At 45.5% G+C, this 12,088-nt stretch overlaps 1 long non-coding RNA gene across 1 annotated transcript in view; it reads right to left on the reverse strand.

Annotated features, from left to right (window-relative positions):
- Positions 1 to 368: 368 nt before the first annotated feature.
- Positions 369 to 12,088, reverse strand: part of LOC119951984 — a 38,179-nt gene continuing 26,459 nt past the window's right edge. Inside the window, exons 2-3 of the long non-coding RNA XR_005457731.1 lie at positions 8,406 to 8,489; positions 369 to 982 (exon numbers count right to left, since the gene is read on the reverse strand). This is a non-coding gene — a long non-coding RNA (uncharacterized LOC119951984). The remainder of the gene's footprint in view (positions 983 to 8,405; positions 8,490 to 12,088) is intronic.

Genomic DNA, 12,088 nt, shown 5'->3' on the forward strand with positions numbered 1-12,088 from the left:
GTTCTGCGCTGTACTGTTCTATGTTCTATGACTCGTGCCTACTGAGTGGGTCCCATATGTTTTATGTTTCTTAAAGCACATACTTCCTTTTGGGACTCCAGCATAATTGGGAAGGACCAAACAGGACAGTTATAGTTTCATAGAATTTACAGTGCAGAAGGAGGCCATTCAGCCCATCGGGTCTGCACCGGCTCTTGGAAAGAGGACCCTACCCAAGGTCAACAACTCCACCCTATCCCCATAACCCAGTAACCCCATAACCCAGTAACCCCACCCAACACTAAGGGCAATTTTGGACACTAAGGGCAATTTATCACGGCCAATCCACCTAACCCGCACATCTTTGGACTGTGGGAGGAAACCAGAGCACCCGGAGGAAACCCACGCAGACATGGGGAGGATGTGCAGACTCCGCACAGACAGTGACCCAAGCCGGAATCGAACCTGGGACCCTGGAGCTGTGAAGCGATTGTGCTATCCACAATGCTACAATGCTACAGTTGATGTGTTACATTAAACGTAGGCCACCACCATTCCTCAAACCTATGCATATCGTATCCAGCTGATCTCCAATCTAACGTACTCTGTGCATCTTCACCACGTCCTCTACTATTTTGTCTTAGAGCCCATTCTGCTATCTCGTTATTGGTGAATGGGATAGGTCGCACAGGGATGCCCTTCCCCAAGCATCTTGGAATTTGTGTACAAACACAACAACCGGATTTATTTACCCTCTCTGCGTACGAGTGAGTTAGTGTATATTAAGGTGTTAGTATTCAGTTAACCTCCTACATAATGTTTGATTAATATGACAATACATAAGAACAGTAGCGCCATCATTGTCTTCAGGTCAGCATTTCACTCGTCCTCTTAAAGTTCCGTATGATATAGTTTACACTGAGTTGCGTGGATCCAATCTGGCTTTTCTTTTACTTTAATGGCTGTTCTGGTTGTTCGAAGCACTTGGTAGGGCCCTTTGCGCCTAGGAGAAAAATAATCTTTGTTCAGTGCTTTCACATATACTTGATCTCCAGGTTTAAATGGTGTGTATTTCCCTCTTTTCGTTGCATCTGAGCCTGTCGCACCTTCTCATGTACTTTTTTTTTCAGCGGTTTCACACATGGCCTGGGCACATTTTAGTGATGCCTCATTTGCCCATATTAAGGCTACTGCCGCTGTGGAGTCATTGGGGGTTAATTTCCAGTTGTCATGGGACATCCCATTAATATCTCATACGGGGTTAAACCCGCATTACAATTTCTCTGATCTCTCAGGGCATACATTACTATGGCATCTGGCCATAGCAGCTTATTATGTTGACACACTTTTGTTACTGCAGTTTTAATTATTCCATCCGCCCTTTCCACCATTCCTGAGGATTATGGCTGATATGGTATATGCAATTTCCAATCAAATCCCATGGCTTCTGTTAGGGCTTTGGTCAATTTGATAGTGAAATAAGTTCTCCTGTCACTGTTAATATCCATTGGTATCCCAACCGAGGTATTATTTCCTTTAACAGAATATTTACCACTGTTCTAGCATCATCTCTTTTGGTTGGAAAAGCCCCCAATCAACCATGAAAACATGTCCACTATCACCAGCATGTATTTGAATCCTTTAGCCATCAGCATGTGTACAAAATCTATCTGCAAATTTTCAAAAGGCATTTCGGGATATGATAGATGATCAAAGACAGTGGGTGTTTTTTACTCCGATTATTCCTCTGACAAATCATATATGTGCGGGCTACTTTTTCAATTGTTACCGTAATGTCTCGAGCATACCATTGTTGACATATGGCATGTGTCATCCCTCCTTTGACCACATGAGCATGCCCATGGGCAAGGCCATGATGTGGAGATGCTGGCATTGGACTGGGGTGAGCACAATAAGAAGTCTTACAACACCAGGTTAAAGTCCAACAGGTTTGTTTCAAACACTCGCTTTCGGAGCACTGCTCCTTCACCTGAGGAAGGAGCAGTGCTCCGAAAGCTGGTGTTTGAATCAAACCTGTTGGACTTTAACCTGGTGTTGTAAGACTTCTTAATGGGCAAGGGGACATAGTGGCACAAACAGACTTCTGGGGCATACTGCGCGGGTATCTGGGTGGATCCAGATTTCATGATTGTCATGATAGCAACCGGCTTTTAGCCAAGAGCGATGCTCTTGTGGGGAGGCTTGCTCCTGTGCCTTTTTGACTTTGGTTCTTTGGTGGACGGAAGTTCACCTGCAGCCGCTTGCAGTTGTGGCTGCCGTTTAAGAACCACTTCCTTCGCTATTTTATCAGCAAATCTATTGCCGCATGAGACTTCATCGTCTGCAGTAGTAGTATGTGCTTTGCACTTCAAAACGGCTATCTTTCTGGGCAGCTGAACAGCGTCTAGTAAATTCAAAACCAATTTAGTATGTTTAATAGATTGGCCAGAGGAAGTTATGAATCCCCTGTTTTTCCATAATTGGCCAAAATCAAGTACTACTCCGAAAGTGGATCGTGAATCTGTATAAATATTGACTGTTTTATTTTTAGATAGAGTACATGCTTTAGTAAGGGCAAACTATTCTGCCACTTGAGAAGACATTCCCGAAGGTAGAGCAAAAGCTTCCACTACCTTGAATGGAGATACTATTGCATAGGCGGCCAGGAGGGTCATATCATTTGGTTGGTTTGCTGACCCATGGGTTTTCTAGTGGGTGACTCAATAAATCAGGTCGAGGGGTTGCGGTGGCTTCAACCAATTGTAAACAGTCATGATCATACAGATGTTCTTCTTCCGAGGGCGGGGGCAAGAGTGTAGCAAAGTTGACAGCTGGTGCTCACTTGTCGGTAAAGTTGGTTTTAGAGAGAAGGATTACTTCATACCCAGTGCGTCAAGGCGCAGTAAAATGCTATGTTGCTGATTAATTAAGCAGCAGCAAAACAGAGTGAGGAACCAATACTGTACAAGGGTGGTCGAGTACAAGGGTGCTGATTTTTCTACCATGGGCGACATGGCTGCTACTGCTCTTAAGCAACTTGGCATATCCTTTACCACAGCACATAGGGCCGCCGAGTAATAGGCAAGGGGTCTTTTCCCTCCTCCACACTCTTGCACTAGGACACCTGTTGCAAATCCCCCTGCTTCATTCACATAAAGAATAAATGGCTTGCTGAAATTAGGAAGTCCCAAGGCAGGGGCACTAATCATGGCTTGTTTCAAGTTACGAAATGCTTGCTCCCTCTCTGGGGTCCAGGTAACAACTGAAGGGGCGTCATGTAGGGTAGCCTTGCACAGTACTGCGTCCATCTCTCTATAGTTCTGTATCCACTGCCTGCAATAGCCCACCATGGCGAGTAAGGTAAGGGTTTCCTTTTTCGTCCGCGTGGTAGGAACCCTTGCGACAGCCTGTATTCTTTCAGACCCAAGCCTCCCTGTCCTTGCTGCAGCAAATACTGATTTGGCTCCTGACAGAATTGCAGTTTGTCCATTGAGACTCTATGTCAGGTCTCTATGTCTCAGGTATGATAATAACAAAAGGGTATTTTGTTGACAAACTAGCCCTCCCTCTGAGGCTATCAATAAATCGTCATCATGTTGAGGGACTGTTGAGCCTGCAGACGACTGGCACGCGTCCAAGTCTCTTTTAATACTGTTGATTCCGATATGTAAAGCAAATAGATATTGAATTTCCGGGTGCAATGGCATGGAGAAAAAGGCTGAGAAAGTATCCGTTGTTGGTGGTATAGAAGACAAAATTACATTTGTGTCCGGCACAATGGAGCAATAGTAATACCAATTTTATTGATGGCTCTGAGATCTGGCACAAACCACCACTCATTGGGTTTTCAGTACCTTTCGAATGGGGAGTATACGGTGTTGTGTTATGCTTCTTCATGTAGCATAACCTGCTTCCTTGATGTATGCTTTGAGAAAGGAAGGTTCAGACTTGGAGATAGGTTTAACACATTGATTGAACAGTTAACAATTCTCCTACTTGAGTGCGACTCTCCTGTTAATCTTGCTACAGTAACTCAGTCTAACTAACCATTCTGCTCTAAGCCATGTGGTGGGTGTGATGCTTCTGATCTGCCCCTGTGCTTCTCTCCGAGTGTTGCCTGTGGAAAGAGAAAGAGCATGTGTGCCCCATTCTTTTATATGGGTTGTGTGAATGCCCCCTTGTGGTAGTGCCCCCTTGGGTGTCTCAACTGCCCATTGATCGTGTCCTATTCTATGTGTTCATTAGCTGTATGTCTGCATGTCATGATGTCTCTAGTGCTCCCTCTAGTGTTTACTTAGTCTTAGTATATTTACATTAACCCCTTGTGTATTTACAGTGATGCATATCATCACATACGGGTGTTACAGGGGCTTTGTTTTCTCTTCAGCACCCCTTGCCACCGCATTGATCACTCCCTCTGTCCCTTTTTCTGCTTCCGGCGCCAACCAGTATAATTTTAAGCAGGGCAGGGTAACGTTCTTCTGTAACTGTACCCTATTCGCTGGGCAGAATGTACTTTTCCAGCATGATTTTTATGTTGGGCCCACAGATGTGCCAGTACCTGGGCCAGGATTGAAGGGAGTAAATGATGGCTCTTTCGGGGCAGTTGTTGTCTTTGAAATGAAATGAAATGAAACGAAAATCGTTTTTTGTCACGAGTAGGCTTCAATGAAGTTACTGTGAAAAGCCCCTAGTCGCCACATTCCGGCGCCTGCCTGGGGAGGCTGGTACGGGAATCGAACCGTGCTGCTAGCCTGCTTGATAAGCCAGCGATTTAGCCTAGTGAGCTAAACCAGCCCCTTTCAAATGTCGCGGGCCATTGCTTCTCTTTCCAGGTCACTCTGCCCTCCTGTTTGCCATAAAAGTCGATCAGGCAATTTTGTCCATCTATTTCAATATAAATCCCAGGTACTACTTTTTTTTCTTTTGACCTCTTTGATCAATTCTCCTATTTGCTTTGCCTCAGCGGGATGTCTTACGGCCAATGTTAAATGGGGTTCTGAAGTTAAACCCATCCTAAAAAGGTCCCTCTGACTATGGGTCAACTGTACTAACATTCCTCATGGCACAACACCGAAAAAAAGAAATGGGGGACTTGCAATGCTGTCTGCTTTCCTAAGTGACATTGCGTTTGTAAATTGCATGCATGCTCATCCTCACGAGCATACCAAGCCGTGCAATGGGTCACTATATTCTCTCGGCTGGACTCGATCAGATGTGTTAATAGCTGTGTCCAAGGGTCATTAACCTTTTGTGAGACTTCCTGCAGTTTTTTTTTTTAAACAGTGGGACTGTAAGGGTTAATGTTCAGCTGCCAGACACAGAGTGGGTGCAAACTCAGAAGTTATTGAATTTAGCAGCTGGCGAGCTCGTATTTGAGGCAGTTCTATTAACATTCCCTTATTAGTGCAATGTATTACTGCTCCTAATTTACAGAGTGTTTGTCTCCCTAATAGTGGAAGGTGTCGCTAGGTGGGTACATCCTTCCTGGGGGTTAAATACTTCTTGCCCCTTGCATGACATCCTCTTTCCCTCTATTTGCTGACCAGTTTTTGAGGGACTCATTTCCTTCATTCAAATGATTATCATTATTGGGAACACAGCCCCCATTTAGGCCAGTGGGACTGCAATCCCATCCTTCAAAGCTGGCCAAGATGCACCAGAAGAGTATTTTAGAAGCAGTAAAACATCCCCTGGGAGGGGGCTATAAATACCACACATTTAAGTCAATTTCCAATTATTGATTTTATAGAACATAGAACATAGAATGATACAGCGCAGTACAGGCCCTTCGGCCCACGATGTTGCACCGACATGGGAAGTCAAAAACTAAAGGCCATCTAACCTACACTATGCCATTATCATCCATATGCTTATCCAATAAACTTTTAAATGCCCTCAATGTTGGCGAGGTCACTACTGTTGCAGGTAGGGCATTCCACGGCCTCACTACTCTTTGCGTAAAAAACCTACCTCTGACGTCTGTCCTATATCTATTACCCCTCAATTTAAGGCTATGTCCCCTCGTGCTAGCCACCTCCATCCGCGGGAGAAGGCTCTCACTGTCCACCCTATCTAACCCTCTGATCATTTTGTATGCCTCTATTAAGTCACCTCTTAACCTTCTTCTCTCTAACGAGAACAACCTCAAGTCCATCAGCCTTTCCTCATAAGATTTTCCCTCCATACCAGGCAACATCCTGGTAAATCTCCTCTGCACCCGTTCCAAAGCTTCCACGTCCTTCCTATAATGAGGCGACCAGAACTGTACGCAATACTCCAAATGCGGCCGTACCAAAGTTTTGTACAGCTGCAACATGACCTCATGGCTCCGGAACTCAATCCCTCTACCAATAAAGGCCAACACACCATAGGCCTTCTTCACAACCCTATCAACCTGGGTGGCAACTTTCAGGGATCTATGTACATGGACACCGAGATCCCTCTGCTCATCCACACTGCCAAGAATTTTACCATTAGCCAAATATTCTGCATTCCTGTTTTTCTTTCCAAAGTGAATCACCTCACGCTTCTCTACATTAAACTCCATTTTCCACCTCTCAGCCCAGCTCTGCAGCTTATCTATGTCCCTCTGTAACCTGCAACATCCTTCCACACTGTCTACAACTCCACCGACTTTAGTGTCGTCTGCAAATTTACTCACCCAACCTTCTGTGCCCTCCTCTAGGTCATTTATAAAAATGACAAACAGCAACGGTCCCAGAACAGATCCTTGTGGTACGCCACTCGTAACTGAACTCCATTCTGAACATTTGCCATCAACCACCACCCTCTGTCTTCTTTCAACTAGCCAATTTCTGATCCACATCTCTAAATCACCCTCGATCCCCAGCCTCCGTATTTTCTGCAATAGCCGACCGTGGGGAACCTTATCAAACGCTTTACTGAAATCCATATACACCACATCAACTGCTCTACCCTCGTCTACCTGTTCAGTCACCTTCTCAAAGAACTCGATAAGGTTTGTGAGGCATGACCTACCCTTCACAAAACCATGCTGACTATCCCTAATCATATTATTCCTATCTCGATGATTATAAATCATATCTTTTATAATCCTCTCCAAGACTTTACCCACAACAGACGTGAGGCTCACCGGCCTATAGTTACCGGGGTTATCTCTACTCCCCTTCTTGAACAAAGGGACCACATTTGCTACCCTCCAATCCTCTGGCACTATTCCTGTAGCCAATGATGACATAAAAATCAAAGTCAAAGGCTCAGCAATCTCTTCCCTGGCTTCCCAGAGAATCCTAGGATAAATCCCATCAGGCCCCGGGGACTTATCTATTTTCACCTTGTCCAGAATTGCCAACACTTCTTCCCTACGCACCTCAATGCCATCTATTCTAATAGCCTGGGTCTCAGCATTCTCCTCCATAACATTATCTTTTTCCTGAGTGAATACTGACGAAAAGTATTCATTTCGTATCTCGCTTATCTCCTCAGCCTCCACACACAACTTCCCACCACTGTCCTTGACTGGCCCTACTCTTACCCTAGTCATTCTTTTATTCCTGACATACCTATAGAAAGCTTTTGGGTTTTCCTTGATCCTACCTGCCAAAGACTTCTCATGTCCCCTCCTTGCTCGTCTTAGCTCTCTCTTTAGATCCTTCCTCGCTTCCTTGTAACTATCAAGCGCCCCAACTGAAACTTCACGCCTCATCTTCACATAGGCCTCCTTCTTCCTCTTAACAAGAGATTCCACTTCTTTGGTAAACCACGGTTCCTTCGCTCTACCCATTCCTCCCTGCCTGACTGGTACGTACTTATCAAGAACACGCAATAGCTGTTCCTTGAACAAGCTCCACATATCCAGTGTGCCCAATAGGCATTAGCTATTCTTAGAGACGTCTATTTTTCTTTGTCAATTCAGAAAAGATCAACTGCCTGCTGCAGAATCTAAGGGGCGGAGAACTTGGAATGATTCCATTTGCATCTCTTCACTTAATCTAAAAATTTATTCATGTTCAATTACTTTTATTCATGAAGACATTTTCTTTCTTTTAAACTGATTTTAATTTCTGATGTTTCAGTGCTTTAGAGAAATCTCAATGCAAATGACTTAAGTTATAATCTCAGACTCACAATATTAGACGACAAAAATACAACCCACTTAGTACCTCATGCTTTGATCAGAATTAATTGGTTAAAACAAAACACAGATTCTCACAGCTCACAGATATCACAGTTAACCGTTAGCCTTATCTCACGGCTACGGACAAATCTGAATTCCCTTTTAGACAGGAACCTATCTGTTACATTTTTACCTTAATCTTCTATTTACTTTTACTCCCCTGTTTTTTTCGAGAGGTGGTCAGCTTCATTAGATTCCTATGGGACCATATAGGTTTTCCTACCTCAATCTGTTGCTTTACAATTGTAACTTTTCATTTTCTTACTCATTTTGACTGCCTTATCTGTCTTCATTAAGGAGTTCACCTTCTTTCTCGCTCTGGATGTCTTTACCGAGGCTTCGGGATGACCTATGAGGGGGCGTCAAATTTATTGCTCATCGTTCCTTCTGCAAAATACTTTAGAACATACATATAACAACGACCGCGGAGATCCTTTACAAATACTACAGGGAGTTTATCCTTTCATGAACCTCAAATTCTTTTTTTTCCATTTTAGTTTCTAAGGCATTTTTTTTCTTCCCAGATAAGGATAAGATAACTTAACCTAGCATGAGTCACTGGCCAGTAATTAAGGCTGCCGAGCGCCACCGCTCCCTTTCAGCTGGGGTTGCGCTATGGCTCTCTCCCATTCAGCTGAGAGAGTCCTATTTAGAGCCCTTTCGGGGTTCACGTCCCATTAAATTAGGGAAACTGCAACAACACCGCCAATTTGTCATGGAAATTATAATCAAGAGAAATTCTCGAGGTTCGATTCAAGGAAATTTAGTTACACAGATATTTGTGGAGAGAGGAGTCGTCTGGCTGCATAGCCATTCCACAGCACTCTGAGATTCGACCGAAGAAAGCATTTTTTTATAGTCTGAAATAACAGCTTGATGTAAATAGCCATGATTATATTAAATAGACCTTGGAAAGTATGCAAGATGAAATATGTAGTACGTATGTTCTTGCCCTTGGCTAAAAACTCGAGTACGCATTTTGTTATCTTTCGGAGGACAATGTGTTATCATAATAAGGGCGAGACTAAAATACTAAGCACTATTTTGTTTACGTTACATGACCAACTTATTTTCTTTCTAAAGCAGTATTAAACTATAGTCAAGCATTTCTCAGCATGTTTCTAAGTGGGCAACTCATTAATTTCCCTTCCACACTAATCATGGCATTTGTGTGTGTGTGGGGGGGGGGGGGGGGGAAGAAGGGTAAGAACTCGAGAATTCCCAAACCGACACTGCAAAGAAGGAAAATCAAAGTGGGGGGGGGGGGGGGGGGCTTGGCATTACCAAACCTACAATACTACCACTGGGCAGCAGCGACAGAAAGAGTGAGGGGATGTGTACAAGACCCCGGCATAGACTGGGTGCAAATGGAGGAGGCCTCCTGCAAAGAATTGACCTTCCAGGCCCTGGCTACAGCAGGGCTCCCATCCCCCTCAACAAGATACACAACGAGCCCAGTGGTAGCCGCCACGCTGAGAATGTGGACCCAGCTCATACAACACTTTGGGCGAACTGAAATGTCCCCAATCTGCGGCAATCACAGAGTCCCCCCCCCCCCCCACACAGGCTAGATACCACCCTCAAAAAAATAGAGGCGGGATGGGGGCACACTGACGGTCGGGGACTTTTACATAGGGCACAGACTGGTGACACTATATGAACTGACGAGGAAGTGCAAACCAGCAACAGGACAGGAAATGAGAAACATCCAAATAAAACACTTCCTCTGCAAAGAGACCGTAAGGTACCCCGGGACCCCAGAAACCACACTACTGGAAGACCTGATGGGCACAAGCAAGAAGACTGGGGGGGGCATGTGGGAAAGTATACAGACAGTTGCTGGACAGAACTCGAACACGACTGGACGAGACCAGACAGAAATGGGTGCCGATCTGGGGACAGATGTAGCGTGGGGATTCTGGATTGAAGCATTGAGCAGGTCTAACTCCACCTCCTCCTGCGCAAGGCTCAGCCTAATGCAGCTCAAAGTGGTGCACAGGGCGCGTCTGACCAGAACCCGAATGAGCAGGTTCTCCCCGGAGGTGGAGGATAGATGTGAATGGTGCCAGTGGGGCCAAGCCAACCATACCCACATGTTCTAATGCACTTCAGGCCACCAGTCCCACTGTTTTCAGCAACATTTCCCTGTCTGCTCTTCCTCAGAACCATACTGGCCCTATACCTTAGTTCTCCCTCAATCTTTTCACCTTCTGACCGGTTGCTCCGGTACCAACCCCCTGCCATGCTAGTTTAAACCCTCCCGTGAGATACGAGCAATCCTCTCAGCCAGGATATTTATGCCTCACTAGTTCTTCTCATACAGGTCCTTCGTTTGCAGGTCACACCTGCCCCGGAAGAGCTCCCAGGGGCCCAGATAACTGAAACCCTCCCTCCTACACTATCTGTTTAGCCACATGTTTAGCTGCTCTATCTTCCTATTTCTAGCCTCACTGGCACGTGGCACAGGGAGTAATCCCGAGATTACAACCCTTGAGGTCCTGCCTTTTAACTTTCTGCCTAGCTCACTGAACTCCTGCTGCAGACCTCATCCCCTTTCCTGCCTATGTTGTTAGTACCAATATGTACCACAACCTCTGCCTGTTTGGCCTCCCCCTTCAGGATGCCCGCTACCCGTTCTGAGACATCCTGGACCCTGGCACCAGGGAGGCAACATACCATCCTGGAATCTTTTGTAAGTCCACTGAAGCGCCTATCTGTGCCCCTGGCTACAGAGTCCCCTATGACTATTGCTCTTCTGCGCTTTGACCCTCTCTGCTGAACATCAGAGCCAGCCGTGGTGCCACTGCTCTGGCTGCTGCTGTTTTCCCCTGTTAGGCTATTCCCTCCAACAGTATCCAAAGCGGTATACCTGTTCGAGAGGGGAACAACCACAGGGGATTCCTGCACTGACTGCCTGCCCCTTCGGGTGGCCACCCATCTCTCTGCCTGCACCTTGAGTGTGACCACATCTCTATAACTCCTATCTATGACGCTTTCTGCCACCTGCATGCTCCTAAGTGCATCCAATTGCTGCTCCAACCGAACCACGCGTTCTGTGAGGAGCTGCCATTTGTTACACTTGCTGCAGATGTAGTCGACCGGAATGCTGGAAGCGTCACAGATCTGCCACATCTCACAGTTGGAGCACTGCACCCCGCTGAGTGACATTTAGGTGCTAGTTAATTAATTTAAAATAAACGCTTGAATTATTGTTAGATTGAGTTAGAATTAACTATATGGCCCTGACGCTAGATTTTTACTGTAAAATTAAATGCTAAATAGCGATCAAGGTCTGCAGCGCTGCATGAAAGGCACCTGACCTTCCAATCCTAATTCCATTTGCCAGCACTTGGCCCATAGCCTCGATTGTTAGGACATGCAAAGTGCTCATCTAGGTACTTTTCAAAAGATATAAGGCAACCCGCCTCTACCAACTCCCAGGTAGTGCGTTCCAGGCCATCATCACCCTCTGGGGAAAAAGGTTTTTCATCAAATCCCTCCTGAACCTCCCACCCCTCACCTTGAACTTCTGTCCCCTCATAACCAACCCTTCAATGAAAAGGAACAGCTGTTCACTATCCACTCTGTTCATGCCCCGAAGACCTTGGTCGGGTCAACCCTCCGTCTTCTCTGCTCACCCCTCCGTCTTCTCTGCTCCAGTGAAAACAACCCAGGCCTATCCAACCTTTATTCCTAACTAAAATATTTAATCCCAGGCAGCATCCTGGTGAAACGCCTCTCCACATTCCCCAGTGCAATCACATCTTTCCTATAATTTGGCAACCAGAACTGCACACAGCACTCCAGTTGTGACCTCACCAATGTTCTATATAACTCCAACATAACTTCTTTGTTTTTGTAATCTATGCCACGACTGATAAAGGCAAGTGTGCCACATGCCTTTTTTCATCAATCTATTAACCTGCCCATCTGCCTTCAGAGGTCTGT

This window comes from Scyliorhinus canicula, chromosome 17, assembly GCF_902713615.1.
Source record: "Scyliorhinus canicula chromosome 17, sScyCan1.1, whole genome shotgun sequence".
NCBI lineage: Eukaryota > Metazoa > Chordata > Chondrichthyes > Carcharhiniformes > Scyliorhinidae > Scyliorhinus > Scyliorhinus canicula.